The following is a 26,688-nucleotide window of genomic DNA, read 5'->3' as shown; positions in this document are numbered from 1 at the left end:
GGAAACTTGCTTCCAAATAGGATTGGTTTTACTTATAATTTTGTCATTTGGTAGCAGTATATGTTCTTTACATTTTAAAATAACGTCTATGACAATAGTACTATCACTTTTAGGAATCCTTCCACGTTTCATTTTTCACTCTAACTTTTTACTTCATTGCTTATTTATCTACATTAAAACAAAACAAAGTTAAAAAGTAACTGACGGTTCTTTAATTTCTTCGAACACCAGCGCCAAGCATTTAAACTTTGATCATTTTGATGGTAAAGTAGAAAACGGGAATATCAAGCCCCCGTTTTCTACTTTACCGTCAACATTTAAAAGCGTGTGGCTATATCCTTCGCGCTACTGACTGGCCACACGGAGTCGCCAAGCAATAAATAATGTTGTAAATCTGCTCTACTTTTGCAACAATAAAATAGCAATTTTGAGTCACTGATGAAAATTTTATCTACTTTTAAAAAACAAAAAACATAAAATTTTTTTACATTTCTTTCTGTTTATTTATAACAATTATAAAAGTGTGTACGAGAATACTGAAAATTGCCCGGGTGTTTATTTTGTATATTGCAAAGAAATAAAAATAAAATCATCAAAGTTTTACAAAAAAATTGTTTTAAGTCAATACATACAATATATTTTGATGTTAAAATGAATTTTTTATTTGTTTAATCAAATTATTGTTGTTACTTTCAAAATTTTTACAGAATGTACTTAGAGAGTTGCAGTTTTTTTCTAATTTTGCATTTCACTTAACTCTATATGATTAAAGATAAAGAGAAAAAATTCAACTACTGTTTAAAAAATTTTTAAACAAACTATTGCTGTTATTTTCCAACTTTTTACGGAATGTACCTAGAGAATTGCAGTTTTTTTCTAATTTTGCAATTTACTAAACTTTGTATGAATATAGATAAAGAGTAAAGATTCAATTATTATTTAAACAATGTTTAAATAAATTATTGTTGTGATAAATAATAACAGTAATTTGTTTAAAAACTGTTTAATAATAATTCAATTTTTATTCTTTATTTGTAATTATATAGAGTTCAGTAAATTGCAAAATTAGGAAAAAACTGCAACTTTCTAAGTGCATTCAGAAAAAAGTTGGTAAATAACAACAATCATTTGTTTAAATAATTTATTAATAATACTTATAATTCATTTCAGTAAATATTGTTTTTAATTTATTGATTTGGTACGAAGTAGGCTTTTGGCTGCATCGGTAGTCTGCATATATAAAAATCTTTAGTAGCGCGAAGGATATATTATCAAAGGTCTTAAATACCTTTTTGCCTACACCACTGAATTTTTGTTTATGTAACTGTAAGTAATTCAAATAATTTAGCTATGTTTTGTTTTAAGTAAGTAAGTTTATTTAACATATAAACATATACACTTGTTTAGGGGACCCTCAGGTCCATACAAGAGGAGATCCAAAGTAGAACATATACATATACATTATTCGTACTGCAAAAATTAAATAAAATTACAATGCAAAAAAGAATCATTTAACTGTCATATATTCACGATATTCCAATATTTCGCATAAGGTATTAATGCAGTCTTTGCCAACCAAATGTTCACCAGATGACAAAATATTTAACCATTGATCCCGCAGACTCTCGTTTTCTATAAACTTGAGATTTTTTTGGCGGAGGTGGTTATACGCTGGACAAATTGCTATAAGATGAAACGAGTCATCATAACCAAGCTTACAAAATTGACAAATTTCGTCGTCAGAAGGAAATTGATATTTTTTCTTTTTGTAAACGATTCTAGGGACATATTTATTTAATAATCTAAATTGGGCAAACACAGATTTTAAAATTAGTGTCATTTTCAGTAACAGATAAGGTTGTGTTTTATTGCTCAATGTTATATTTGGATAAATTTGTAAAACTTTTTGAGTTAGAAATACTTTGAAGATCACGTTTCAATAAAAAATTCTTGTAGCTTGTTTTTAAATCCTTTGCACTGGCCATCAGGGCATCATAAGAAAGAGAGTTCCAAACATCAATCATGTCACAATCTAAGAATAGTTCTCTAATTGCAAGGCACCAATTATATCTACATTTACTTGTGTCCGCCGAACACGACAAATCTTTGAGTCTCTCCAAACATTTTCTTAGGTGGCGCGAGGGATCCATGGAGTAAATCTTTTGCAACCATGACAGTATGAAACAAAAAACCCGGTATGACAGAGGTAGCTCACCAACTTTAAGACGTACGGCATAATTAGGAGTATTTGTTAAGAGGCGTAGCAATGTTTTGAAAAAGGAAGTTTGTACTTTCTCGATATCATACAGATGACCAATGCTCCAGACTGCTACATTCGCCGAACTGACAAAGTTATTACTAGCTAAATCAAATGTCGCCGAATTCGAAAAAGGCACGCCAAGGTACGTGACTTCCTTAACTACTTCAATCTTATCGTTGCCGTATTTAAAATATTTAAATCTCGGATCGCGTGGGGGATTCTTCTCGAAAATAACAATTTTAATCTTAGGTACATTTACAGTTAGGCGTTTTTCTTTGCAGTAAATCTGAAGAACCTTTAACTTCTTGACCATTTCCGAAGGCGTGTCTGATAATAAGACAATGTCGTCGGCGTATTCTAGCGAAAGTAAGGGAAGTGTTCCGGTTGTGGGCACCTTTTTGTTTTTGCCTCATAACATTTTTCCATGTGCATATTATACAAATATATGTGTACGAATTTAAAGCTAGAGGTCTAAGGTGACTGTCAGTGAAGGAATTAAATTGATTCCTTCAAATAAAAAAGTTTTATTAGAAATTTAGTGAAATGGGAATTTTTTGACAAAAAAAATTTTGTACCCGGTTGTGGGCACCCTTGAAAAATCCGCTAAAAATGGAAAAATATTAAAGGAAACCAACACAAATAAAGAAGAAATAAAAGTTTCTTTATTTTAAGAGAATTTGCCGGGATAAAGAACAAAAATGATGACACGTATTCACACTATGCTCATCGCTAACAAAAGCATAATGCTTGCATGTGAAGTAGCTAGTACGCATAACATAACGCACTTCGAATGCACTGAACGACTATATTCATCGCATTTAATGAAGTTTGCGGCTGTCACTTTCCTTGGCAGAAAGTTTAGATAGATGAGACAGTAGTCCTCATCATTGTCAGATGGTAGAGCTTCCTTAACATAAAGGTGCCCACAACCGGGAATGAAAGTCATTTTTTAAAAAGACCAACACATTTTGTGATGCAGGATTTTGGTTAAACACGAAGGTAAATCACAAAATATAATGACAACACTGCAAAAAAAAATTAAACCCTTTTTTTCTGAACGAATCTACACCCATATGTTGCTCTTCGAAAACAATACAAAATTACTTTTTTATGTATTTAATGCAAATTTTCTTTATTATGCTCACAGCTATTACACAAATGTATATATTTGTTTCGTTATCAATACGAAAAGTCCGTATTGTCAACGAACACGACTTGCAATACTTAGTTCAGTAAAGTCTGCTTGCCGTCGTAGTTCACGTAGGAGTGCCCACAACCGGAGGGTGCCCACAACCGGCGCACTTCCCCTACTTCAGTTTTACTATCAATACAGAGGCCTCTACAGTCGTGACTCGCAAGAAAATCACCCAAATCACTTATAAAGAGCCAGAAAAGCAATAAGCTAAGGACTTCGCCCTGCATTACTCCCCGAGTAACTTTTACATTTTTTGTAAAGGAGTTTTCAACTTTTATGCAAACTTTTGCGGACTCATAAAAATTTCGGAGAATACTGATAAATTTCGAGCTAACGCCTAACTCGTAGAGCCTTTGCCATAATAATGAGTGATAAACAGAACCAAAAGCTCCTTTAAGATCAACGAACACCGCGTATACTGCGCCTTTCGGATGCCTGAGATGGATCTGAATCAAGGAAGTAAGTGTAAACACACTGTCGAGGCAACTTCTGCCCTTCCTAAATCCCGACTGTGATTCAGGTATTAGGTTCCTCTCATTAGTCCACCCAGTCAGTCGATTGCAGAGTATTTGTGTGAAAACCGTCGCGATACAATTTACGAGTGTTATAGGTCTATAATTGGATGGTATACTTTTGTCACCTTTTTTATATAGAGGAAGTGCGCCGGTTGTGGTCACCCTCCGGTTGTGGGCACTCCTACGTAAACTACGACGGCAAGCAGACTTTACTGAACTAAGTATTGCAAGTCGTGTTCGTTGACAATACGGACTTTTCGTATTGATAACGAAACAAATATATGCATTTGTGTAATAGCTGTGAGCATAATAAAGAAAATTTGCATTAAATACATAAAAAAGTAATTTTGTATTGTTTTCGAAGAGCAAAATATGGGTGTAGATTCGTTCAGAAAAAAAGGGTTTAATTTTTTTTTGCAGTGTTGTCATTATATTTTGTGATTTACCTTCGTGTTTAACCAAAATCCTGCATCACAAAATGTGTTGGTCTTTTTAAAAAATGACTTTCATTCCCGGTTGTGGGCACCTTTATGTTAAGGAAGCTCTACCATCTGACAATGATGAGGACTACTGTCTCATCTATCTAAACTTTCTGCCAAGGAAAGTGACAGCCGCAAACTTCATTAAATGCGATGAATATAGTCGTTCAGTGCATTCGAAGTGCGTTATGTTATGCGTACTAGCTACTTCACATGCAAGCATTATGCTTTTGTTAGCGATGAGCATAGTGTGAATACGTGTCATCATTTTTGTTCTTTATCCCGGCAAATTCTCTTAAAATAAAGAAACTTTTATTTCTTCTTTATTTGTGTTGGTTTCCTTTAATATTTTTCCATTTTTAGCGGATTTTTCAAGGGTGCCCACAACCGGGTACAAAATTTTTTTTGTCAAAAAATTCCCATTTCACTAAATTTCTAATAAAACTTTTTTATTTGAAGGAATCAATTTAATTCCTTCACTGACAGTCACCTTAGACCTCTAGCTTTAAATTCGTACACATATATTTGTATAATATGCACATGGAAAAATGTTATGAGGCAAAAACAAAAAGGTGCCCACAACCGGAACACTTCCCTTATCATTGACATTACTAATTTGCTCCAAGAGCTAGGCATTACCTCACGATCTAGCACTTTATTGAAAAGAACTTCCAAGAGAATTATCCAAGACTCGGGGAGTCTTTTATAGAAACTATAGCTAATGCCGTCGGGGCCTGAGGCCTTTCCATCTTTGCATTTTTGTAGACTTTTCCTAATCTCGAATAAATCAATATGACTATCAAGTATCGGGTCGAATCTATCGCAGAATCTACGGGTGACATTCCGGACATCTGGATACATATCTCTAAGATAGGTTTGCCAAGTATCTCTATCTATATTATTAACAAAATTGCTTTTAGGGCGAAATCTGTTTATGACGCTCCAAAAGTCCGCCGAGCCACTACTACAAGATAAAGACTGAGTAATTGACTTTTCATAAGCTTTCCTTTTTATTAGTTTTAATAGTTTTTTATATTCTTTTTTCAAATTTTGATAATATATGCGAGCAGAATCATCAAATTTCATAACCCTGCGTGACTCAAGAGCATCATAAACAAGTTTTTTAGAATATCAACACTCGGCATCATACCATGGCTTATTTAACCTCGATCCAGTCATACCAGGAAGCGTTTTTTTCATACCCAAACTACATGCGACTGATTTAATTGCACTTGTTAGAATCTTGCTATCTTTATTAACATCGTCGCTGCCACTAGAAATCCAATTCCTAGCTGACATCGAAACATAAAAATCCGCTGCTTTATTTATATCGAAGATTAATTTACACTTTTTATGGTTATTTGAGGGTTTAGAATTTTTTTTACAGAGTAAACATGATAAGCATGCCGCGACGGGGAAATGATCGGAAAAAGTTACAATTGGCAAAACCTTAAAATCACTTAACAGTCCCAAGCCGTCCTGCGAGCACCAAACCAGATCAAGAACACTTGAACCTACTGTGCTCTCAAATGTTCGTTGAGCGGGTCGATCACTAGGAGATCGACCATTTAGTAAGATGAAATCCCTAACTTCCATGAATTCCGTAAATGTTCTTCCACGATTATTAGTGAATTCATCCATTGACTCACGATTGGCAGTGAAAATACTTCTGGATACAATATCCGGGTGCACCTGATTCAAATTTGAGACGCGACAGGCAAAGTCACCACCCACGATGAGAGGTATTTCCGGATAACTCGATGATATAGAACTAATGGTTTCCTCAAGTGCTGGCAAGTATTTATTTAAAGTTACAGTTGGAGAAAAATAAACCACGCCAAGTATAAAAGTGAGATTGTTTTTTTGGACTTTGACAAATATATAATTATCAGTTAAAAAAATGGGGTTAATATTATAAAATTTTTGATCATAACAAATTAAAATACCACCTTTAGCTCTGCCATGTAAAAAGTCTTTGGTGGCAGGTTGGCAAATTACCTGCAAGTGATTAAAATAACGCGGAAGTGATATTGTACTTGCTGTAAACCATGTTTCGAAGACACACATAATGTCCTCCTTCTCGTACACTGCTTCAATGTCACTGAGGTTTGAAGCACTATGAACATTCCAAAAGATGATTTTTGCCTTACCATTCACTTCACTTGTTACAGCTTGATCGAAACTAATTTCCTCAGGGTATCGCCACCGCTATTCTTGGTCTGTACTAGTTCCCGGTCCATGCTTAAGAGATAATTTTTTATTCACTGCATTTGGTGTGGGAAAAAAGGACTCCAACCGTTTGTTTTTTAATTTAGTCTCTTTTCGGGGACGCCCTTTACCGCGTTTAGGGGTTGAAAGATCATCATGAGAGGATTCTATAGAAGGCATTGTTATAGGTTTTTCTTTGTTTATAATAGAAAGAAAAGCATTGGCTTCTTCCAATCGAGTAAGCTTTCCATTTAGCATTATTTTATCTCTCCTGATAAATGCATTCTGTCCCAAAACCTTAAGCTTGTTGACACAATCCAGAGTAATTTTCCTTTCTTCTTTCTCTTCTTTAGTAAGATCATTGGAAATGAAAATTTTTAATTCACGAAGTTCTGAGGACTTCTTGAAAAGAACTTTAACCCAGCGGGAAGAAATGAATTTAATTTTAATAGGCCGTTTACCCTTCACTTTCCCCAATCTAAATGCATCAACTATGGCTATATCAGGGATTACGAGATTGACTTTGCAGAAAATTTCCACGACTTTAGCCATCAGTTCTTCTCCCCTTTCATCTTCATCTATAAGGTTGAACATAATCACATTTTTGTCACGAGTTTGTTTATGAAGAAGAAAAAAGTTTTCTTGCAGTAGGGAAAATTTTTCCTCTATATCAATAAGTCTCGATGCAGTTGATAAACCATTAGTTTTTAATTCACATACATCATTACGTAAATCCTCATGAGAATTAATGAGCTTATTAATGCTTTCTGTCAACTTATCGATGGAATTTTGAATGGGTATATTTTGATTGTCGGTCATTGTTTTTGCTATTGTTACTGGCACACAATGTGATAGGGACAAATGTATATGTGTAAACACTGTTTATACTTCACACTTTCACAGAATAAAGTATCTAGTAGATAAGAATTAAAATATATTTATGATCAAAAAACATATGCATCAGTCACATTGCACTAAATATAACGTCAATGCACTAATTAGCAAAAGGAAAATATTACCGACCTCACGAAAAGTGCAATAGAAAAGTTAACGAAATTTTTAACCTTTAAAATTTAGGCAAACTTGATAATACAATACGTTTCAAAGCAAGCAGCTCAGAGAGCAAAACAAAACACGTCTAATCACCACGGTGACTAGATTGGAACTCCTATGTTCTGTTTTATAGTACATATAAATAAGTAATAAAGTGAAAAATGAAACGTGGAAAAATTCCAAAAATTGAATGTACTATTGTCATAAACGTTTTAATAATATACATTAAAGAAGAAATACTGCTACCAAAAGACAAAAAATTAGCAAGATAAATCCCATTTGAAAGCAATAAGTTTCTGAAGAATGGGACTGAAAAAACTAGCGCATCTTTTTCAGCTTTTTACGACAAAAAACATAAAATAAAGCATTTATTAAATGCCAGAAGAATTGAAATTAGAATTAATAACTCAGTTAATTTTAATGATAGATTAAACTACAACGAATTAAACAATTTACTTTCTATGAAGATAACCTCAAAACATGACTCTTTGAGGTTATCTTCATAGAAATTAAAATTTTATTTGAAATATAAACGAATTTAATATTAATACTATTTTAATAGCTTCAAAAAATTGCATTTCATAATATTAATATTTTAAAAATATATATTAAAAATTTTTTTGTTTTATAATTAATGAGATTTTTAATTATAATTGAGGAAGTCGTTCACTTAATGGGAATCGGTCACTGTACCTATTACCCTATATGTATCACTATTACTTACATACAATATAAATACCTTAATATTTTATAATTATTAAAACTATAGACAAATTAAAAAAATAAATAATTATACAAACGTTTTCATGTAAAATTATCACTAATTTTTCAAAAATTTAAAATTTTTACAAGAATTCTAGATCAGCTAAAAGCTTAAGTAAAGAGCTGTCAAATATTAAAAACTTTTGGAATCAAGAGCCTCTAAAACAAGTTATTCATTTCATAACCATTTAGCTTCCTCAATATTTAAATAAAAATTAGTGACGTAATTCACGTACAAAATTTTGAAATTGAAATTCAAAAATTCCAAAATTTGAATTTTTTGTGAAAAAGAAAAATATTTATTAATTTTATAAATTTTAATAAAATATATACTTTGTATACATCAATTGATTCGTTTTCTTGTAAGGAATGTAATTTTGAGAATAATTAATAAAAATATTAACAAATAAAATAATTATTTCAAAAAATACAAAAAAAATTTTTTCTGAATTTTAAAAAAATTGTATAAAAAAAAATTTTGTAGATATTTTCAAAAATTCTTGTGTCAGATTTTAGGTATTAATGACTGCAATAAACCTGCAAACTTTCAGGACAATCCATTAAAATTTGTCTGAGATAATTTGATACAATAATAATACATTATAATAATCGTAAGTTTCCTTCATGGGCCGCCAAGCTGTAATGTAAGTAACCAATATACTGTATAGTTCGTCGCCCCTGGGATGGAGGCGCTTCTGTCCCCACTCACACATAAGAAATATGTGTAACGATAGAGCGGGGCTTATGTAGTAGTGTGTAAACAAAATTTTTAACCTTTATTATAATCGTTTGTTTAGTAAAAAATATTAAATATACATAATTTGAAAACGTTTCACTAAAAAAAATTAAAAAGAAAATACTATATGAAGGGAAAAATGAGAACAATTTTTGTTAGTCTATGTAAGTATTCCTTAGGAAAATATTTCAATTTTTTTATGCTGGCATTTTGACAGTAAGCAATCTCTCAATTATTAAAAGATAATTTATGTTATTCTGTTAAAATTTTGTTAATCAATCACTGTTATATATTAAATTTGTTATATTTATTACTAATATTATTATTAAATGATAGAAATACAAAGACTAAGGAAAATGAAAATGTAAACTGACAGTTATAATGCCGGTATATGTTTGCAAAAAATTGAAATATTTACTTAAGCAATACTGATAGAATAGAACAAAGTCATTTTCACCCTTCTATTCACATTAAATTTGTTCAATAAAACGTTTTCAAATGATGTATTTTAAATATTTTTTACTAAACAAATGATTATAATAAAGGTTAAAAATTTTGTTTACACACTACTACATAAGCCCCGCTCTATCGTTACACATATTTCTTATGTGTGAGTGGGGACAGAAGCGCCTCCATCCCAGGGGCGACGAACTATACAGTATATTGGTTACTTACATTACAGCTTGGCGGCCCTGGTTTCCTTACCGTTAGCAAATTTTCTGCATTCATTTGTTTGTTTTGAAAATTAATTTTTGTGGGTTATTGGCATTTTGTATTTTTTTTAATGTCAAACTTTTTAACGGTTAGGACCTATGTAGAATTTACAAGACGCATTCCTGTTCTCAATATTTAATTCTATATACAATTTATTATATTGAATTAAATTTTTAATTAACTAAATAATTTTATCATTTAGTCTAAAGGTTGGTGTCCATAATTTAATATTATTTATTATTTTAATATAATATTGTTAAAAGATATTTGATCAAATTTATTTTAATTCATTTTTATTTTTACTTGTAGATTTCCCAAGTATAAAATTATTATTATATTATTATCAGTTATTAATTTTAAATAATTATTTTTATAATTTGTATTTTTTATTTCTGACTTTTCCTAATTTTCATCAAAAATATTTACTTTTTTCTTATCCTGTTAATAAATTGAATTCCTGCAATTAATTTTAATATTCATGAAAGAATTTAACTAATGTTTATAAAAATAATGTCATTCTTGAGAAGAATTTTATAAAAATTTTTAAATAATTGATTTCTTTCGACTAATTTTACGCAAATTCCAATTTAAGTAATTGAATTCCTGAAAAATTTTTATTATTTATAAAAAAATTTTTTAAAATATCTGAATTCTGTTTGGAAATTTTATGAAAATAGTATAGATATTGAAAATCATTGAATTGTGAAAAGTTTGTAAAAATTTTATTAAATTTTTTTGAAAATAATTGAATTCCTAAAAAACATTTTATTATTTATAAAAATAATTGAATTCTTGCGAACGATTTTATTTAAATTTTTTTAAATAATAGAATTTCCCTGAAGACATTTATTACTTTTAAAAATAATTGAATTATTGTGATGAATATTGTTATTTATGAAAATAACTGAATTTTGCAAAGAATTTTTTTAAAATACCTCAAAATAAATTAACTTTCGGAAATAATCTTCTTATTTATCGATATAATTGAATTCTTTTAAAGAATTATTTATAATAATAATTGAATAGTTGCTAAGAATTTTATTAAAATTTTCAAAAATAATTTAATTCCTTTGAGAAATTTTATTATTTTTGAAAATAATTGAATTATTGCGGAAAAGTTTATTAAAATGTTTAAAAAGAATTGGATTTCTGTGCAAAATTTTGTTATTTTTAAAAGTAATTGAATTCTTGATAAGAATTTTATGAACATTGTTTTAAATAATAAATAATTTTTTAGATATATAATAAATATTATGAAAATGTTAGGGTAATGTCACATTGAGTGGACCGCCACTTTGAGTGGACCACCTGAGTTTTTAAGTTATCTAACAGCGGAAACGTGAAATAAATAAAACGAATAGCAGCACCGCACCTAGAAACAGTAAGAATTTATGTTCCGCGATAATCATACACGTTATTGTTTGATGTAACACATTTTTAAGAACACAAACCATAAAAGAAGTTGCTCTTACAATGTGTAAAGTGATTCGGAAGTGTAAAAGTAGTGTAAAATTTAAGTTTTAAAAGGTAACTTATTTTTTTCCTACTACTTTGGACATTGAAATTGATTGTCTTAGTTTAATTAAGTGATAATTTTGACTCAAAAAAAAATTTGGTGTCTGCCATAAAAAGTTGCATGTCACCATGAGTGGACCACTGTTTATAACCATGACTGGACTGCCTGTCTTTTATATTTTTAATGTCAGTTTACCATTTTCATGGAAATAAACTGACAATAAATTGGTTTGAAACTGTTTTATGTTCTTTATTATTTTTTGTGATTTTGATGTGATATGTGCCAAAATTATTGAAAATGGTTTCACTTGTAAACATTGCGACACAAACATGGTCTGAAGCTGCATAAGCATAAATTTTGTTTCAATATATCAGAAATATTAAATACATTAAAGAATTTAAAATAACTTTTACAATTTTTTAAGAGTGGTCCACTTAAGGTTACACTTTTTTCATTCCTGAAAAATGAGCTATTTTTTTAAAGTAAATTGTTTTTCCCAAATAAAAAAAAATCAATGCTTTTATGGTATAAACACTTATCTAGGGATCTAAACTAAAGCTTGGAATAGAAACCTCCGATTAATTTGCTGTCATAAAGAATTTTTTAGAAAAAAAGCTTAGGCGGTCCACTCAAGGTGACATTACCCTATTAGTTAAAATAATTGAATTCTTGTGGAATGTTACGGACGAACTCCGTAACTTATTATATTGTCAAATACCTTTTATTTATAGTTAAATTAAAATCATTTGAAACAATTAAACAGAACACAAGAATTTTGTCAAACATCATAGAAAAAAACACTCACACAAAACAACCCTTTGTAATCTTTGCAATCTCACGAAAGAGAAATTCCTCGTTTGAATATTCTAATCCAATGTATTTCTATTAATCAAAAACCTAATTCTAAAAAATAACTACTTCAATTAAATTTAACATTCCTCTGGGTTTCGCAATTTTTGGGGTGAAAAAACCTAAGAAATATAGTACAGTATTTCTCAACGAATTCCTCTTCATTGACAAACAGCTTATTGACCTTTTGAGAAATTGTTGAAATAAATTGCCCAATATAAGGAGTGGTGCATCCAAGTCACTGAACTCGGATCACACCATTGCCTAAATCTGCAAGGTTGCAGAAATTGGCTTGACAACAGTCAAGTGCAATGAACTTAATTTATGATTTCCCCACTAAATCGTCTCTCAATAAAATTGATTGACACCGGGAAATCGAGGCAGTTTAAGCCAGGCCGTTGCAGCCGGCAGTTAGCCCGGGCAGTTTGGGCCCGCAGTTTAGTCCAGGTCGTAGTCACCTGTAGATGTAGCCGGCAGTTTGGGCCAGGCATTTTCTAAGTCCGGCAAGTTAGCCGTGTTCAAAGTTGAAATATTTCTCAGAAGTTTTAAAGAGTGAAATTAAGTAAAGTTTGTTCAAGAAGAAGTGAATTTATTTGAGAAAAATACAATTAAATCGAAGTAAAAAAAGAGTTGAATTGAATACATATATTTGAATAAAATAAAATAATTGAAGTGCATAATTGAAAGAATTGATGAAATAAAAACATAAAATATTGAAATTAAGTGAAAGAAAATAAATATAGAGAATTTATGAAATAAATATTGAGAATAGAGATTTGAAGAAAATAATAAAATAAAAGAGTAAAGAATAAATATAAAGAAGTTGTGATTCATACAAAAGAATAAAAATAATTAAAGTAAAGTAAAAAAATCTAAAGTCAGCAGAAAGATAAATATAATTCTAATAAATTTAAAGGATTTGTTTTAATTCCAATATATGTAAAGACAACCTTTCATTACGAGGTTTAAGTCTCAAGTTTTGTGTATTCCTAAAGGAATATTAAAGTACTCAGTGAAAATATCAATCTAGTGACCCTAGATTTGGTATTTCCTCAATTTTCTGGAATAACCGTTTCGAGATAGACAGAGAGATAAAAACATTCGTCATTGGATTCACATTTCAAGGAAAGAATTTATAAGTAGTGAGTAAAGCATTTTGTATAAAATTACATATACTCTTCACCTCATTCACACACATACACATACTATTCTTTCATACACAAGTATAGAATTACTCTTTACTCACACCAATTTAGAGTTACTTGTATTAGGGATTTCTTTGGGTAAAATATATCTTATTTGTTTAATCTTATTTTTCTTATGATTTAATTATTCCTAAAACTATCCTATCTTCTCTAAATTCAAGGAGTAGGGTTCTCAACCTCTTAGTTGAATCAATAACTAAGTAGAGGGGGAATCCACTACCTTTACAATTTCTTTGTCCGAAGGACACGTTAAGTTAAAGTTTATTTAAAAATTGATATTATTAAATTAATTAATTAATTTAATTTTTCAAATTCGACTCTAACATGGAAAACTTTATTTGTGAAAATAACTAACAGTTATTTTAGTTTCGAAAGATACGGAATTCTTTGTTTAAAAAGCTAAATAAATAATTATTTTTTCAATTTTTAGAATAATTTTTAGAATAATTTAAATGTTCGTAATCAAAATTATTTTTGAAATAAAAGTATAAAATATGTAACAATTTTTGCGAGATTCAATTTTACTACAATTGTACTACAAGAAAGTAACAAAATTTATCGGATTCACTTGAAATTTATTTCTAATGCGGTAAACATAACATTAAATTTTAGAAATTCAAAATAGAATTTCCATTGTATGACTTTTTTCTAATTTATCGGATTCAGTGATTTCTGGGGTGAATTTGGTAAAGTTTTGAGATAATTAATGTCTATGTTGAATTCGTTATTTTGACTTTACAAAATCTGATGTTAATTTAATTTAATTTTTTAATTTAGTGCTTTAATTAATACTTTCGCTATTCTAGAGAAAATTATCGCTGTTTCAAGTAAAAAAATTTTCAGTGTGTTATTATTATTTCTTTAAAAAGTATTTAAATTAAAATGGCTTTATATTGTTTAAAATAAGCAATACAAAAGATAAAATTCGCTCAAAAAATAATTTTTCACCTCCTGATGATTATCGGCTGTGGATATTTTTTTATTATTGTGAATTAAATTCATTTTTATGACCCAGATATTAATTGGAATTGTTTTAGCCATAGTTTAGGTCCAGTAATGTTTTCTACAGTTTCCCTCTTCTCTGGCGAGAAAACCCATTGACAGGTGGTCCAGGCGCAATGCGAGTACTCCTAATAAAAGTGGGCTGTAGACGCAAATTAGGTTAATATATAGAAAATTTATGTAGAATGGTTATGCTTAATCCAAAAAAAAGTATTTCTCGGGGACTCTTGTCGATGTGCGTAAGGCCAATGGGGCAGGAGTATAAACAATAAAAAAAAATAATAATAATTATTTCTTTACAAATTTTTAAAAATAAAATGCCTTCAAATTGTTTAAAATAAACAATTCAGTAGAACATTCCCGCGCGTTTGCGCGCGGATAGTTTGGCAAGTAATAATAATATAATTTGACACAAGTTTTGTGACATACACACACACATACATCTGGACATTTGCTCAGAATTGAATATACATATGTTTTAGATAAAAATGAGTCCATATAACCTTCTTTTAAAAAATTGAAAATCGTCACGAATGCAAAGCTACCTCATGAGGAAGCAAAATACTTAATTTATTTACTAAAAATCTTTAGTGATGAACTTACTTGCAATACATGCCATTTTCAGCTAGTACAAGTTAAACATTGATTCTAAGGCTTTAAGTTATTTGTGAACGTTAATACTGAATATAGAAAACGTGTTAAAATGAAAGCCTTTCAATAGCATTTAGTTCTCACGCTAGAAAAATTAAATTAATGCTTATTTTCAAAATTCTTAATGTCTGCTGGCAATTAGTTAGCTAAATACTATTTCCAACCATTACAGAATATGTGTATGGTTGTTAGACGTGAGCCTTTGAATAGCATTTAATTCCCAAGGTAAAAAAAATTAAATTAATTTTTTTTTCTCATAATTTTTAATATTCTGATGGAAGTTGGTTAGCTGAAAACTCTTTCCAACCATTGCCGAATTTTTTTATGGTTGTTAGAAGTAAGCCTTTAAATATCATTTAATTCCTAAGGTGAAAAAATTAAATTAATTCAGTATTTTTATGATTTTTAATGTTCTGCTGGCAGTTGGTTAGCTAAAAACTGTTTTCAGCCGTTGCAGAATTTTTGTATGGTTGTTAGACGTGAGCCTTTAAATAGCATTTAATTCCCAAGGCGAAAAACATTAAATTAATTAATTTTTTTAATGATTTTCAATGTTCTGCTGACAGTTGGTTAGCTAAAAACTGTTTTCAACCATTGCAGAATTTTTGTATGGTTGTTAGACGTGAGCCTTTAAATAGCATTTAATTCCCAGGGTGAACAAAATTAAATTAATTTATTTTTTTCATGATTTTTAATGTTTTGCTGGCAGTTGGTTAGCTAAAAACTGTTTTCAACTATTGCAGAATTTTTGTATGGTTGTTAGATGTAAGCCTTTAAATAGCATTTAATTCCCAAGGTGAAAAAATTAAATTAATTTAGTTTTTTCATGATTTTCAATGTTCTGATGTCAGTTGGAGAGCAGAAATCTTTTTCCAACCATTGCCGAATTTTTTTATGGTTGTTAGAAGTAAGCCTTTAAATATCATTTAATTCCTAAGGTGAAAAAATTAAATTAATTCAGTATTTTTATGATTTTTAATGTTCTGCTGGCAGTTGGTTAGCTAAAAATTGTTTTCAACCATTGCAGAATTTTTGTATGGTTGTTAGACATGAGCCTTTAAATAGCATTTAATTCCCAAGGTGAAAAAATTAAATTAATTCAGTATTTTTATGATTTTTAATGTTCTGCTGGCAGTTGGTTAGCTAAAAACTGTTTCCAACCATTGCAGAATTTTTGTATAGTTGTTAGACGTGAGCCTTTAAATAGCATTTAATTCCCAAGGTGAAAAACATTTAATTAATTAATTTTTTTAATGATTTTCAATGTTCTGCTGGTAGATGGAGAGCTGAAAACTCCTTCCAACCATTGCAGAATTTTTGTATGGTTGTTAGACGTGAGCCTTTAAATAGCATTTAAATTGCAGGGTGAACAAAGTTAAATTAATTAATTTTTTCATGATTTTCAATATTCTGCTGGCAGTTGGTTAGCTAAAAACTGTTTTCAACCATTGCAGAATTTTTGTATGGTTGTTAGACGTGAGCCTTTAAATAGCATTTAAATTGCAGGGTGAACAAAGTTAAATTAATTAATTTTTTTCATGATTTTCAATATTCTGCTGGCAGTTGGTTAGCTAAAAACTGTTTTCAAACATTGCAGAATTTTTGTATGGTTGTTAAATGTGAGCCTTTAAATAGCCTTTAATTTGTATGTATTAGGAATCAAAAAATAGGTTTATTTATATATTTAAAAAAATATGTTCTGTTAACTTTTTTTAAAGTTAGCAGAACATGCGTTTTTTCGAAATCTATTGAAGCATTTAAATTCGGTATAGGGCACTTAAATAGCCTTTAATGAGCCTTTAATTTTTAGGGTAGTCCGAAGTCTGTGTGCTGACTTTGCCCTGCTAACTTTATTGACATAAAAGGTCCAGTTTGCCCCATTCCCTGGGGTAAACCGGACCCCCCATGGGCAAACTAGACTGTTTGGTTTTTTATTCATAATATTGTATTTACATAATCTACAATAATAAAAAAAATTGGACAAGTGCGAGTTGTACTCGCACTGCAATGGCGGGTTCTGCACACAAATATTAAAACAATACTTGCAAAATTGATCGGTAATTGGTGGAATTAAAATAAACAATTATAAAAATATATTAAAATCATTTGATAAAAAAAATAACTAAAAAAAATTAAAGTATTGTATATCTAATATTGTAAACAATAATAAGCAGAGGAACTATAATAAATTTTGAAAATTTTGTTCCTCTGCTTATTATTGTTTACAATATTAGATATATACAATACTTTTAATTTTTTTTAGTTATTTTTTTTATCAAATGATTTTAATATATTTTTATAATTGTTTATTTTAATTCCACCAATTACCGATCAATGTTGCAAGTATTGTTTTAATATTTGTGTGCGGAACCCGCCATTGCAGTGCGAGTACAACTCGCACTTGTCCAATTTTTTTTTTTTTTTGAAAAAAAAAATTAAAAAAAAATTTTTTTTGATTTTTTTTCAAAAAGTTTCTTAAATAAATTTTTTGTCGTCAGACTGTAATAATACACTAGGATACCAATTTTCAGCTCATTAGGTCAAATAATGTAAAAGTTAGGAAAAAAAATTTTTTTTTTAAATTTTTTAGTTTTTCCTTGACAACGCTATGGCCATCATTACATATCAAGTTCTCTATATTTTTCCTGTAATATTCGAGTAAAAATACACCTGCATGCAAAATTTCAGCTCTCCATGTCGAATAGTTTAGAAGTTAAGGGGGGGGAAATGGTCACTTTTTATGCATTTTTGGCCAAAAATCTTGTTATTTCCTTGACAACGCTATGCCCATCACGTCCAATCACATTCGCTATATTTTTCCTGTAATCTACATACGTGTGAAAATACATATCTGTACCAAATTTGAGCTCTTTAGGTCAAATAGTTTAGCCGCTAGGGGGGGGCACGATTTGGCTACGGACAACAGAGTCTCACCAATAGGGTTCCGCCGATACACCGTAGGTGTACGGAACCCTAAAAACATAAAGAATCATGTAAACAATGGTTAAAAAAAAAAAAATTAAAATGTTTGTCATTATTTGAGATACAATATTAAAGGGTCCAATTCTCTTTAGAAGACAATTATTTTTCAATGTAAGTAAATATTTTAATGAAAGAAACATTTTATTTAAAAATAATTTTTATGAAACTTTAATTCAATGGAAATATCCTATGGCCGGTTTGCCCTACAGGCCCATTTTTAGAATAAATGTTTGTCAAAAAGAAACGCTTTGCAAATTCATCAAAGTTTTTGGTGGTAAATATTCCTGAGGTGTGTACCTTAAAAACCTAAAACCTAATAATTGGAAACATTACACGATTTCCTCAGAATTTCCTTAAGAAAAAATTCGTAAAAGTGTAGAAAAAAACTAAAAAAAAATTTTTGCTCCCTTCGTCGCACGGGGCGCATGATTATTCCCCACATGTCATTTTTCCGAAATGTCATTTTACCGAACTGCACTTTTGCGAATACTCATTTTTGCGAAAAGCAAATTTTGCGAAATGTCACTTTTGCGAATTGTCATTTTTTCGAAAAGCTATTTTTGCGAATTGTCATTTTTGCGAATCGACATTTTTACGAATTGTCAATTTTCCGAAAAGTCATTCTTGCAAATCGACACTTTTACGAATTGTCAAGATTTGACATCAACTTGATTTTTAAACCTTCCTTTATTACTAAAAATTAACAAAAAAATATTAGAATGCGAAAATTTACTCTGAAGGACGTTTGGTGCACATCTCAGGCGTGTTTACGCGAGATCGATATCTGTGCACCTCGAGACAAAAAATTCGATATTTCGGTTAGTTTTAAAGTCTCCAGGGATTTTTTTTGCAAAAAATTCTGGAGAAGATAACGAATCCAAATATTTAAGTTACAAAAAAATCAAAGGGGTGCTTATTAGGGTGGTTCAAAAATACATAGGAAAAAAATAAAATCAGTATTTTAATGCTCTCACCCCCTAGGATTGTTCTATATGGAGAAAAAAAATACCCCTATTTTCTTTTATTTATTTGGTTTATACACCCGTCTTAAGCTTATCTAGCTATACAAGTGTGTTTACATTTTCTCTTACATAATATTTCTTATATACATTTTTCTAATACTAAGTTTTGCGCCTACAGAGCGACTTGAAAATTAGGAGTCCTCGCATTTGCCTGGACCACCCGTCTAATGGGTTTTCTCGCCAGTGGAGAGGGAAACTGTAGAATACCTCTCCTGAGTACAACCGGTTTATCGACAGTCGAGTTCTAATGGTGTGTACCGGACAATAATCGACGGTGCACATCATTATACCTCGACGTCAAACCTCCCGCTCAGATTGTCTCACGTGCCGGAAAAATACCAAGTCAAATGGGCGCGAACCAAGGGTACTTACCCTTGTTCCTTAAACGACCGCCAAGCAAGGCATCTATCCGACTGAGCTAATCTGTCGGTTACCCCTATTTTGTTTTGAAAATAAAAAAATATTTAGAGGTCGCTCAAAGAGCTCAAAGTTTCCCATGTAAAATGCATGGGAAAAAAACACTTTTTCGTAGAATTGGTATAGAATCCTTGAAAATCAATATTTTTTATTCAGCAAACTCTGTTTCTCTTCAGAAGACTTCAAAGAATAGTGCTAAATTGTTTCTTTAATCACTTTTTTAAATTAACTTTTTTTATAGTGCTTCAAAAAAACCCCATAAATTCAAAATTACAAAAAAATCGTTAAAAAATATTTTTTACTAATTTTATCAAAGTTTTTTCCTATGTTATGAATAATAATACAAATGTTGATTATTAAACATTATTCCATGTAATTGCTAATTTGTTTAAACTAATTATTATTGTTTATTTGCAACTTTTTATTTAATTGAGCTAAAGATTATTTAAACAAATTACTATTGTTTAACTTCCACTTTTTATCAAATTGAGCTGCAGAGTCGCAAATTTTTTTCTCAATCTTGCATTTATGTAACTAGTGACTAACAACAATCTAAGAATTACAATTTTACCCGTTGTTTAAACAAATTGTTATTTTAAATTTGTAACTATCGCAGTACTATTTTCAATGATGTAAATAACAATTTTTGTACTTAGCATTTTTAAAATAATAAATTTATTGTTTACAATTTTTACTAGATAAATAAGTCTTACATTAAATATTACCTCACAAAAAAAATAAAATGTACAGTTAAGAAATAGTTGCAACTCTGTAGCACATTTTGATAAAAAGTTGAAGTTAAACAATAGAAATTTGTTTAAACAATTAGAAAAATTAATAATCTTTGATAGTGACTGTTTACATTCGGCCTGAAAAGTTGCAAAATTGAGAAAAAATCGCAACTCCTTAGCTCAATTAAATAAAAAGTTGCAAATAAACAATAATAATTAGTTTAAACAAATTAGCAATTACATGGAATAATGTTTAATAATCAACATTTGTGTTATTTATTTATAATCTAGAAAAAAACTTTGATAAAAATAGTAAAAAATATTTTTTAACGATTTTTTTATAATTTTGAAATTTATGGGGTTTTTTTGGGCACTATAAAAAATAGTTAATTTAAAAAAATAATTAAATAAACATTTTAGCACTATTCTTTGAAGTCTTCTGAAGAGAAACAGAGTTTGCTAAATGAAAAATATTGATTTTCAAGGATTCTACACCAATTCTAAGAAAAAGTGTTTTTCCTTACGCATTTTAAATGGGAAACTTTGAGCGCTTTGAGCGACCTCTAAATAATTTTTTATTTTCAAAAAAAAATAGGTGTATTTTTTTCTCCATATAGAACAATCCTAGGGGGTGAGAGCATTAAAATTCTGATTTTACTTTTTTGGACCACCCTAGTGCTTATGCCCGAAAAAATAAAATCAAAATTTTTTTGACTTTTTTTCCGAGCAAATTTTGGATTTTTTTTCTTTGATATTGCACTTTAAATTGTTAGATAATCAACTATTATTACCTAAAATATAAACATAATCTAACTAAATGGATAAAAGTTATTCGTTTTTTTTTAAATGTGCTTTAATGTTTAATGCCCGGTAAAATCCACAATTTTAAAAATTTTTTTAAATCTTTTTTCCTAAAATCACAGAATTAACCTCTTGATTGTCAGAGTTTTAAATGCACACCAATAATATTCTACCTAGTAGTTTTTCTGTAGTTATTTCGGCCCATTTCTGTTTTAAAAATTGACGACAATTGAGGTTTGCTAGTTATTTTCACAAGGCGAATTCGTCTATCTAATTTATCCCATAATAATTCGATTGAAGGCAAATCAGGTGAGAAATGAGGCTAAGACCGTAACTTTCAATATTCAATAACAAAATAAAGCACTTGGCTTTGAACCTCCAAATGAACCCCAAACCATAATACTGCCACCTCCATGTCTATAAAAAGTAAAATAAAATATTTTTTTATTTTAATTTATGTTCATTGTTCTACTGTCCAATTGCGTTATTTTTTAGTCAACTAAAGTCATTTTCTTTCATGCTCGGTTTTTAATATTAGCTTCTTTTTTGACACACAACCTTTACCCAGGTGCGATTTTTTGATCGGCCAAGAGTTAGTCCAACTTTTACAAAGTCGGTCCACCTTCTCGTGCCAGAGGTTGGGCCAACTATACAAATGATAACGGTTCACCATCCATTGGCAACGATGGTTGGCCTAACTTAAAATGAATATGTTGTGCCAACCATACTTTTGAATGATTGGTCCAAAAACTGACACCAATGTTGACACAACTTTAAATGTGTATGTTGTGCCAACCACAATTTTCAAAGTTTGGCCAACTTTGCAATTAACACTTGGGCCAACGTCAACTGCCAAAGGTAAAAAATTATTAAAAAATTAAATTATTTATACAATTGTGGAATAAAGGTGTGTGGTGAATAAGTAATTAGGCACAAATATTTAACTTTTAAAATAACAATAAAAATAGATTTATTCAATGATAATTTAGTCGATCAATCGAGGCTGGGTAAAAAGCAAATCGAGAAAGAAACGTACAACTCAAAGACCCAAGCCAAACTGATTATACAAATGGTGGCAAAAATACCTTTTTACCATAAAAGGTAATAGAAAATTATTTATAAAAATTATATGGTGGGAGGTGAGGAGATGTTTTTGCAAAGAGTATACATTTTCCTTTAACATGAAAAAATGTATACCTAAATCGGTAAATTGTCGCCCGAGCGTTAATCCGGGTAGAGAAGTAATTAAACTCGAGGCGGCCGATAATTTCGGTAATAAAACCCTAAACTAAAAATGTGCAAAACATCTGCAGAGTTAAATAAAATAGAAAGTTTTAGGAAAAGAAAATCATAAATTTCATTGAACAATTTAATCCTAAAAGCCTAAATAAATAAATGGTTAAAACATCTCATCCGCCACACAATTAACACGTTATTATTATCGGGAACATCAGATTTAACCTTTACCTATTATTATTATTAAACACAATCTCATACATACATTTTCGAAAATATCTAATGCTCGTAGGGATCGAGCCCCTAATCTAACGCACCGAAGACTTGTACACTGCCTACTTTTCGGTAAAGAAATGCCCGCCTTTGTCTCCTTGTTGCTTAATATACTATTTAACTTGAATATTAATTTACAATTTCCCTTAATTTTTTCAAAACTATTTTTTTTCTCTCTTATATATTATTATTATTTTTTTTATTTACGTAATTTAGAGATTTATTTGGCTTAGAGTTATTTATGGGGTGTATTGCAACAATAAAATACTTATTTATTATGTTTTATTTTTTGATAATTCGATTTTTTCACTAGATTTTTCCAATGATAATAGTTGTTAACATCAATAATTAGAATCATTAATTATGTCACTTATTTAATTATTTCTTAACCATTCATATCTGAATGACAGTTTACCTCTATCATTTGCCTTTACATCTCTATTTGGTATACATTTAGAGTAGCGTGTTTTTGGTACATTATCATTTTTGGTGTTATTATTATACTTGATTTTTTTGTTATTAGCCCGTCTCAATATGTGGCAAATAATCAGGATACCGCCCTCATTCATGATGCAAATTTTTTTATTTAGATACAAAAACGTTTCCGGTGACAAATTACCGTATTCTATCGAATTTATTATATTATTAACATGTTGTGTATAAGAATGAGCAATGTTGGGATTGACGTGGTTCTTCAGTGATCTCTTTATATTGATCTCTTATGAGACCAATGATAAAAACGTCAATTCTTGGAATATTTTTCGCGTTATATAACTTACAATTGAGAACGTGTTTCTTGAAATTTGTCTCCGCATCTCCGAATAAACTACTCTCTAAATCTGAATTAGTAAAAATGTTTACTAATTTGAATTAGTGACTGACTTTTTGCTTTTGAATTACTAAATTTTACTAATAAATTAGTAGAAATAACTATTTAATAGTCAAATTTACTAATTCAAAAGCAAAAAGTCAGTCACTAATTCGAATTAGTAAACATTTTTACTAATTCAAATTTAGAGAGTAAGGCAAGTGCGTAGACAGTTTTTCTCAAAGATTCTTAATTTTTCCATATATAAGGGCGATATTTCGAACCATATCTGGCATAACCATATGTGAGTATAGCGCGTATTAACAGCAAATAACATATTATCTTGACTCTGGCATTCAGCTTGGATGACAAGAAGATGTTTTTATGATAAAAAAAGGCTTTTCTAGCTTTTGAGATAGGTATTTCAATATGATTATTATATTTTAGACGATTGTCTATGTGAATTCCCAGGTATTTTGTTGTTCTAGTGTGAGGAATTGTGTCAATTGAATCAGGTTTAGTGATTATTTTAAAATTATTCCACCCTTCTCTATGTTTCTTTGACATTTCATTAATTAATGGCCTGAACAGGATTGTTTTGCACTTCTCATAATTACAACTCAATTTCCACGTGTAAAAATAATTACATATTTTATGAAAAGTGCTTTGAAATTCCATTCTGGCCATATTTGTGTTTTTATTTTCACAGTAAATTACCAGATCATCAGCAAATTTGATGCCTTTCAGCAGGGGGGAGACATTGATATTATACATATGTAATACGTCACTCATAAATATATTAAACAAAAGTAAGGAGCTGTCTGTCCCCTGCTGAAGGCCACCGACAATACGAACATCGTTTTATTATTATTCATGCTCCAGATTATTTTGAGCATGTAATCAGGAATTTTTTTTATTAGTCGAAACATCAGACCATTTATCCATGCCGAATCGAAAGCTTTTTCGAGATCAACATCAGACATGCGGCCATTACTTTTTTTTCGTTTAACGCGTTGGATATGTGAAAGACAAATTTCGTAATTACGTGTATGGTGGAAGTTTTCGCTCCGAACACAAATTGCTCAAATTGGAGCAGATTGTTTTCCAGAATATGTTTGTATAATGATTCAATTATCAAAATTTTAAAAAATTTGCCCATGTTCGGTAAAAGACTTATGCGGGGCGGTAGCTGGCGACATCATGCGGATCTTTATTTTTTTAGAATTGGAATGACTTTGACTAGTTTCCATTTTGTTGGAAAGTAGCCATTGTTTAGCAAGTTATTACAAATTATTAAAAGGTAATTTATAACATTATTTGGAAGTTTTATAAGAGCAATTGTTGGCAAATTATCTACTCCGATACATTTTTTATTATTTAGTTTGTTTATTTTTTTTTCAAGTTTAAATAATTATAAAAAAAAGTTTTGATTTTTTTCGAATTTTGGATTTGAAGCTGTATTTGAATTTGTAAATTTAATTGTAGGATTCGTTGTATATAAAAGCTGCAACCGTCGGGACAACCATGGTCCAGAGTTTAGCCAACAAAGAAAGTTTAAGACATTTAAACTACGTTTCAAGAGTTTCGCCAACCATTGGGCCAACCATGGCCCAGAGTTAGCCCAACCGAAACTGAAAGGCTTTTAATCTATGTTTCGATGAGTTGTGCCAACCTTTGGGCCCAAAGTTGTTCCGTTGGTTGGTTAAACTCTGCATGTAATGGTTGGCTTGCAAAGTCGGGCCAAGTGTGGGCACTGGTACTTGCCAAAGTTTTTTGCCCAAAGTTGGACAAACTTTGGGCCAACTAAAACTTTGCATGCAAAAGTTAGGCCAACCTTGGACCAACCTTAAAACTCTGGCGACCAACCTAAATTCGCACCTGGGAGAAAGGTACTAATTTAGTACCAACTTTGGTACTAAATCGTAATTTGGTTCTATTTTAATACCGAAATCAACTCTAATTTTGAACCTTTTTTATAGTGTAAGTGCAGCGATTTTTAATATATTTTTAACCGTAGCTTTAGATATTGGATTTATTCTGTTTTTATTCATTTACGCGTGAAAATCTTTGGCTGTAAGCCTTCTGTTCTTTAGGCTTCTAAATTAGAGAACGTTCTTCACGACGCGTTGTAACTTTTAGACGACCGCATCGTTTTCGGCCTTCATAATTTCCAGTTTCCAACAGACACGTTAAAGACAAGATTCTCCTTTGTTTGATAGTTAGTTATTTAGCTTGTCGAATAGGGTATTCGGTTAGCGTCCGTCGAACTCAGGTTCAATTCCCAGTCCGCTCGAATTTATTTCCAAAAATGTCTCACCAATGTTAAGTTCCAAAATGAAACAAGGAAGGCATAATCAATAAAAGTGGACGTCAGAAACATCTTAAAATTAAAAAAATGAAAAACGAAAAATAATTTTTTTTAATTTAAAAAACGTTTTTAAAACATTTTAGCAGAGGTTGCTGCAAGTTGGTAACAACGTTGCAACAAACTTGCAGCAACATTTTGTAATAAGCATGTAACAATCTTTTATGGCAGCAATCTTTCCTTGCAATCTTGTAACAATCTTTCATGTCAAGATTGCAGGAATGTTTCACAGCAAGATTACAACAACCTTCAACGGAAAGCTTGCTATACAGTGGAAATTTTTCTATCTCAGACGAGCTTGCGGCAATCTTGCGCAGTAAGCTTGACAAGATTGTATGGAAAGCTTGACTTAAGCTTACGTGTTATCTGGGACATTACTTGAAAAATTTATAGAGCACGAGAAACTACTTTTACAAAATTTGAAGCAATTAGTGCAAGGACTGCATCCGCAAAAATGACGCAGAGCACACCCTCTTTCATTGTAGAAAATAGGACTTGGAGAGTCAGGCCATGTACACCGGTGTAAACGGTCAGATTGCACCGGAGAGCATGGTATCGCTGATGACCCAGTCATATGACTATTGGCGGCACATCCAAAATTTTATAATCTCGGTTATGAAGAGAAAAGACATCGACGGCCGCCAAAGAAAACGTAATTTAAGCACCATTTAATTTGTTTGTTCCGTCTATCTTAATTTATTCTGTGATTTATTTGTCCTTTTACAATTTTAATTTATTTTGTAATTTTTATTTGTCTTTATACATTTTAATTTATTTTGTGATTTTTATTTGTCCTTATACAATTTTATCTTTTCAACATTATATACATGTTTACTTTTTTTTCTGTTTCTATACCCGTTTACAATTTTATCTTTTGACTTTTTAGTTTTTTTACACCTTCCCAAGCA

At 30.2% G+C, this 26,688-nt stretch overlaps 1 protein-coding gene across 6 annotated transcripts in view; it reads left to right on the top strand.

Annotated features, from left to right (window-relative positions):
• The window catches only part of LOC122507649 (glucose dehydrogenase [FAD, quinone]-like), a 404,897-nt gene that overhangs the window by 269,996 nt on the left and 108,213 nt on the right, over nt 1-26,688 (top strand). The gene's annotated exons all lie outside the window — the stretch shown is intronic.

This window comes from Leptopilina heterotoma, unplaced genomic scaffold (assembly GCF_015476425.1).
Source record: "Leptopilina heterotoma isolate Lh14 unplaced genomic scaffold, ASM1547642v1 Lhet_50, whole genome shotgun sequence".
NCBI classification, from domain to species: Eukaryota; Metazoa; Arthropoda; class Insecta; order Hymenoptera; family Figitidae; genus Leptopilina; species Leptopilina heterotoma.
Note: the sequence above shows the minus strand (reverse complement) of the source record. Positions and strands in the feature narration are given on the sequence as shown.